Source organism: Aphidius gifuensis, linkage group LG3 (assembly GCF_014905175.1).
Source record: "Aphidius gifuensis isolate YNYX2018 linkage group LG3, ASM1490517v1, whole genome shotgun sequence".
NCBI classification, from domain to species: domain Eukaryota; kingdom Metazoa; phylum Arthropoda; class Insecta; order Hymenoptera; family Braconidae; genus Aphidius; species Aphidius gifuensis.
Window position 1 is genome coordinate 18,944,649 of NC_057790.1, and position 7,579 is coordinate 18,952,227.

The window sequence follows — 7,579 nt, forward strand, 5'->3', positions numbered from 1 at the left end:
AAATATCGTATGATCATATGTTTTTCGATAAATAAATTCCCCCCACAAATACGTATTGATTGATTGATATTTTCAATTTTGCGACGCGAATAGAGTACAGTTTTCCCGACATTATCCAGGATACATCACAAGAAGCACCTGCATAATTAACATGTACTTTTTATAATAAACATCGTGTGATCATATGTTTTTCAATAAATAAATTCTCCCCTACGAATACGAATTTTCTTATCATTTTAAAACTAGTCACGAAATAGAGTACAGTTTTCCCGAGATTACCTAGGATACTCACATAGAGCACCTGCATAATTAACATGTACTTTTAATTGTTTATCATATTTTCAAGTTCGAGACGCAAATAGAGTACAGTGTTCCCGAGACTACCCAGGATACTCACATAGAGCACCTGCATAATTAACATATACTTTTCATATTATATATACTGTATTCAAATTTTTAAAAATTAAACATTTTTTCCAAAAATCCGCACTAGCTATACCCAAAAATTCGAAGCCATTATTAAGTAAACCCATAAATATTATACATATAGTTTAGCTAACATCGAACATTTTTCAAAACTCTAAAACGAAAAAATAATAAAAAAACCCCCATGATATTTCACGAAAAAGATGCGAATAAGCAGTGAAGCAATGCCTTCTATACGCAGTTGCGGCGCAACCCTTGCTTGGCTTGGGCAGATTACTTAACGAAACAAATCATTGGATCTAAGATACGCTACGTATGTTTACGTTAGAGATCAACTTACCAGTTAATTAGAAATGAGCATGGATGACACCCACCGCCAACCAGAACCAATAAATGACTTAAGAAAAATTTAGCTGGGCTTGAGAGTATAATAACTTCGAAAAGTTATCGTCGTCAATCTGCCAGGATCTGACAGCCAGCTAAATTTTAATTAATCAAGCTAAGATTGGGGCAGAATTTCTCGATTAAACTCACCGTACCCTGGACCGGTAAGGACTTAAGAAAAATTTAGCCGAGAATCATAGAATAATAGAATTCTGTTTATTTGATTACTCATACCAGTCTGCGATTGGTATGTCAGGTAAATATTTTCAAATAAATCACTTAGCTAAGAGTAAGGGCAAGAAAACCTTGAAAAAATGCCATTCATTCCTCATGACTAAAGTCTCACAACAAATTTTTTTTAATTTGCGACTGACACAATCAACTTGGTTTAATAAGTACACAATTGCTTCAGCAGTCTCGCGTTCCGACCAGAGGCCACAGATAATCATATTGACACAACGTAGCAGCTGCATGCTAATGAATATCGCATAGTTTTCTATGAATTCGAGAAATAGTTCAGCTGAGTTTGGGTGCAAGTTGACTTCAGAAGTCCAGTGATCTGTCTGAGTAACTGCCGCCATCCTGCCCGGTGAATACTTCAAGTATATCATTTATCACAAAATAGGGGTAGACTAAAGACTCAAGAAAAATTTAGCTGGGCTTGAGAGCTAACTGCAAGAGTTGTTGTCGTCAAACTACCAGGATCTGGTAGCCAGCTAAATTTTCGCGAAAAATATCAAAAAAAAAAAAAAAAAAAAGACTAATTACAAATGTCGATTTCAGTAAAACTATATATATAAATTTATCTATTCTTGAATTGAAAAATTCCCCGTACAAATATGCATTGGTTGACATTTTTTAATTTGTGACACAGAGTACAGTTTTCCCGACATTACCCAGGATGCATCACATGGAGCACCTGCATAATTAACATGTACTTTTAACATTATATATCGTATGATCATGTTTTTTAAAAAATAAATTCTCCCCTACGAATATGCATTATTATTTTAAAACGAGTCACGAAATAGAGTACAGTTTTCCCGAGATTATACCGAGGATACATCACAATGAGCACCTGCATAATTTACTTGTACTATATTTAAATTAAATTTATTTCATTTTTATTAGAAAATCGATCCTCCCAAAACGTACGCAAATAAATTATCCCGACTATATTCTTAGAAAAATTAACGCTTTATGTCATTCAATCTATTGGCCAAAAAAAATATTTAACAGACTTCTTGGCATTAACCAGGATGCACCACGTGGAGGTCCTGTCTGTCCTAGCATCCCATAATGATCCCAACGTACACACTGAACGATTTTGGATGATTTTAGAAACTAAAAATTTTTTTTTGTCTATCTGGTGCGACCCCCAATCCAACCCCAAATATAATTCAAGTCAAAGGATAATTTATACTCAAGAATTTAATAAACAGCTGCCATAATATTAAAATAAATTTATTAAATTAATTACTTGAGAAAAAGAATTTAAAGGTATCTATTTTATATTTATATTATAAATTTATTTTATTTTTTAATTATCTACGTATCACCCATTTTAGCTTTTACAGATATCATAAAATAATTATCTAATAAATTTTTTTCCCATTAAAATTTAATTTATATTTTTATTTAATTGTTTCGATTTCAATAAAAAAAATCCGTGCCCCAAATTATATTGTCAATTCAAATACAAAACGTAAAATAAAAATGTTTGATTGGAAAAGTGCTCTTAAGTCAAATAAAAAAACCTTACATACTAGCATATATCGCGATTGAAAAAGGGTGATAATTTATATATTATAAATGATCACGATAGATCGCATAATAAATCCTAATCACCCCCGTCTACTCTGTTTGAGGAAGACAGGGTCGATTCATTTTGACCTTTACATTACCACCATATTTAATTTGGCATTAAAACTGAATTTAATTAATGAAAAAAATCAGTCAAAATGAATCTAAACAACACATCAAATAATATATAATTTGGAACGACAAGAAGCTTCAAAAAAATATAGCATACATTTTTTAAAACTTCAGGGACATTAAAGCACTTTTCCGGGATAGGTTAATGATTACAACTAGTCAGTCTTGATCTAGAGGAACTTACCTTGGTAACAGCAAACTGCAAAATCCTGTAGAAGTTGTCCAGGTAGTCTTCAATGATCCAATAAAATCCGGTTAATTTTCTCAGCAAATAGCCATGTAGATAATGATCCATGCATAATAACTCCCAAAAACAGCAACAGGCATTATTGAAATTTTATACACTTTCACTGAGTTAATTCATTAAATTACTATCACTATATCACACTTAAATATTTATTATAATTTCCACATTACTCAATTGAAAAAAAAAAAATTTATATTAAACACTTGCACAATTTTTTTTTTTTTTTTTATACCGAAAAAACACGAGGTAGTCGGCACGAGTTTATTTGAAATACTTCTAATCAACCTTTTAAAATTATTTGACCGGACGCAAAAATTAATAAATCGATAAAAATCTTATGATAAAAAAACCACGAGGCTACACGTGCAGGACTACTAACCAAACTTTAAAAATTATCTAACCGAAAGATGTTAAGTTCTATTCACTCCGCGTTCCGCACCAACTGAAGACGAACTGACGAAATTTTCTAGGTGTGTCTACATACCTGGAGACTAGAGGTCACCTTTCTTCTATGACTTACTGCCTAACTCACTGCAGATGAGTCATCAGGCAGGATGAAACATGTTTTGCATGGCATGATGTCCAGGTGACAAAAACGTGTACAAAAAAAAATTTCAAATATTTTTTCTATCAAAAGTATAACTATTAAATATTTTTTTAATGAACTAATTGTAAAACTACCAAGAGAAAAAAAATATAAATTATAAACTCTAAATTATTGCCATAATTATTATTATTATAAATTTAAAATTGAAAAATAATTAAACAATGATAATTGAACACACTTGCATATATTTACCAGACTTGAATGGCCATATTCATGAAATCTTATTCACATTATTCAATTGAAAAAAAAAATTTATATTAATTAAACACTTGCACTATACTTTCTTTTTTTTATCTCGAAAAAACACGAGGTATATTTAAACGAGTTTATTTAAAATACTTCTAATCAATCTTTTTTAATTATTTAACCAGACGCAAAAATTTTATGATAAAAAAAACCACGAGCTGCACGTGCAGGACTACTAACCAAACTTTGAAAATTATTAAAACGAAACTAAGTACCGAAAAATTTTAATGTGCTATTCACTCCGCATCCCGCACGAGCTGAAGACGAACTGGCGAAATTTTTCAGGTGCGACTGACTTATACCTGGAGACTAGAGGTCACTTTTTTCTATGACTCACTGCCTAGCTCTATCCTCTGCAGATGAGTCGTCAGGCAAGAAAAATTTGTAACACATGTTTTGCATGGCATGATGTCCAGGTAAAAAAAAATCGTGTAAAAAAAATATTTAAATATTTTTTAAATAAATTAATTTTAAAAATTACCGAGAGAAAAAAGTATAAATTATAAATTATTGCCATAATTATTATTATAAATTTAAAATTGAAAAAATAATTAAATAATGATAATTAAACACGTTTGCATTTATATCTTACTTGAATGGCCATATATTTATTAAATCTTATTCACATTATTCAATTGAAAAAAAAAAATATTTATTAATTAAACACTTGCACTTTACTTTCTTTTTTTTTATCTTGAAAAAACATGAGGTATATTTAAACGCGTTTATTTAAAATACTTCTAATCGACCTCTCTAAATTATTTAACCGGACGAAAAATTCTATGATGAAAAAACCATAAGGCTGCACGTGCAGCACTACTAACCAAGCTTTAAAAATTATTAAAACGAAACTAATTACCGAAAAATTTAAAGTTCTATTCACTCCGCATTCCGTATATAAACTAAAGACGAACTGGCGAAATCTGCTGATCATCATAAATCATCATAAATCACTGTTTTAAATGATTATTTAAATTTTTGTTAATTATTACCTTATTTTATTATTAATAACAATTCTTACATTATTAATGATAATATTATTATTATTATTAATTATTAATTATAATTAAAATAGTTGATATTAGTTATTATAATTATAATTAATTATTCATTTATATATTAATATATATATATTATATATTTATATATATATTATTCATTTATATTATTTTGTCGATAAGTAGAACTTTACTTGTCGATAAAATAATAGTCGATAATTTTTCAGCTAGATGGCGCGAGAAATTTTTTTTTCTGAAATCCAAAATGGCCGCGCCTTTGTTAGAGAGAAAACTTGTGTCGTTCAGTGTCGTGACTTTTTACGCTTATATTTGCAATAATAATTGTTAAACAATTATAAATTGTTGATAAATCGATTAATTAAATTATTCTGAACAGATTGTGATATAAATTATCGTGAACTTTTGTGAAATTTGCCCAAAATTAATGGACATGTCAAAGCTCTTGGAGCTGACAAAGACAGCTATTAATTTGTTAAATAATGGACAAATAACATGTAAATATCATGTTTTTTTATTATTATTAATTATTTAGCGCTTAAACAAACATAGTTACGTACTTTTTATCACATTTTATCATAAATTTTGACAAAAAAACAAAATTAATTTTCGAGGTTAGGGTGTCATTTATAAGAAAAAGTTAAATATTTATTGTAGCAATAATAATTGTTAAATAATTACAAATTATCATTAAATTGATCAATTTAATTGTTCCAAACAGGTTGTGCTATAAATTTTTTCTGAATTTTGTGAAATTTGACAAAAATTAATGCACATGTCAATGACGTTGAAGCTGACAAAGGAAAATCTTTATTTGGCAAACAAAGGACAAATGGTATGTAAATATCGTGTTTTTTCATTGTAATTAATTATTTAACACATAAACAAACATAATTACGTGGTTTTTTTTAATAATTAGATCAAAATAAATTTAATAGTTTGAGATTTGGTTTTCATTTTTTACAAAAACAATGAATTTATCAATTTATTTATAAATAATTTTAAATATTTGTTGTATATAGCATTGTTGTAGCATCCTCATTGTATAACGATCGTTTTTTTATTATTAACAATCAAAAAAATGTGAAATATTTCAACATCAATTTTCTATTCTTCGAGTCCTTTGTCAGTTTTTATTGTCACTGTTTAGAATCCATTTATTCACTTTAAAACTCATTTTTATACTGTTAAATTGTTTAATTATTGCTGATTTATTTATTATTTATATATTTACTATTTATTTGTTTAATTTTTTTAAATTTATATATTAACCATAAATTTGATAATATCACTTTAATCATTCTTTTTTTGTTGTCAATAACTACTCCTGTTTAAAAAAAATTTATAACATAATATTTATTCAATATTTTCATTGTTTACAGATAACAAAAAGTGTGGCTGAAACGTCTAATATGTTGATGTAATTAATCAAGCATAATTATTGAAACTGGTACCAAAAAAAATGACTAAATCAAATTGTCATAGGAGTAAAAATCATTTTGGAGTACAGTGAGTTATTTTATATTATTTTTTAACGATAAAAGTATAGTCTTATATTTACCTAATAATGATTTAATATCTTGTTACAGTTGTTATCAATTTTATCCATGATGAATAAACTAATTTTGTCAAAATATACAAAAGCTTTAATGATGAAGAAAATGAAAAAAGAAGAATGTGCAAAGAAAGTTAATGCACAATTTAAAACCATTGAGATCATTGAGACAATTACGGCTATTTGTATGCTAAAATATAACATAAAACATACCAAGTATAAATGATGATATTGTTGAAAGTGTCATAATGCACTTTGACTTTAGTTTGTCTTACCAAGTGCTTTAAAAATTAATTCAGCAACCATCAAATGCCAGTTCACTTGAACCAGCAACAACATAAAAAAAAAAGTGACGAGATCATCTCCATGATATTATGCTTTAACAATGATAAATCTCTGATAATGAAAAATCATTCTTTAATGATTATGAATTTCAACTCTTCAATTGGATTCACAAATCATTGGTTTTAAATGAATCTCAACACTTAAAGACCATGACATGGTGCTAAGATGATTGATATTTATGCTCTTGCTAATGTACCACTTATTGTTGCTATTGGTCAACATCTTGAGCTAAATCTATTTTCAACAAAAATTGTTGCTCGTGAATCAGCACATGTTGGTGTATCAAGAAAGCACTGCCCCTACCAGAAAAAATGTTGAAAATATTTTCAACAACCAATTCGAGATCCTCTTTTCAAATTGATATATCGTTCTCAAATAATTAACAAGCAATTTTAAAAATATTATAATAATATTAAAAAGTGAATTATCAAGCAAACAAGAATATTCAAAATAATAATTAATTTATAAACTATATAAATTCTTCTGTGGTGTGTGGTGTAATGCTTGTGTTTTGTATAATCATTGAACCTGTAATGCTGATCAGATAGAATCATCATGAACCACTACATGGCCTTGCTGATCAGAGAAAATCATCATGAACTACTTCATGACATTGATGCAAAGTTAAACAGCTGCTAAAAGGGTAAGATTTTATTCAAATAATAATTGTATCAATATAATTGCATTTGTGATCTTCTTTATACTTCATGATACTCCGTAATATATTATTTAGGTCATTCTGTTTTTTTTTTTTTTACTTTGTTCTATTTATTATGATATAACTTGATTTCTATCATCTCAAAAATGATTATAAAAAG

At 28.0% G+C, this 7,579-nt stretch overlaps 1 long non-coding RNA gene across 1 annotated transcript; it reads left to right on the forward strand.

Annotated features, from left to right (window-relative positions):
- The first annotated feature begins 5,118 nt into the window (after positions 1–5,118).
- On the forward strand, positions 5,119–5,699 carry LOC122852517. Its single transcript, XR_006373825.1, has 2 exons — positions 5,119–5,358; positions 5,583–5,699. It is a non-coding gene; the product is annotated as an uncharacterized LOC122852517 (long non-coding RNA).
- Positions 5,700–7,579: the final 1,880 nt, after the last annotated feature.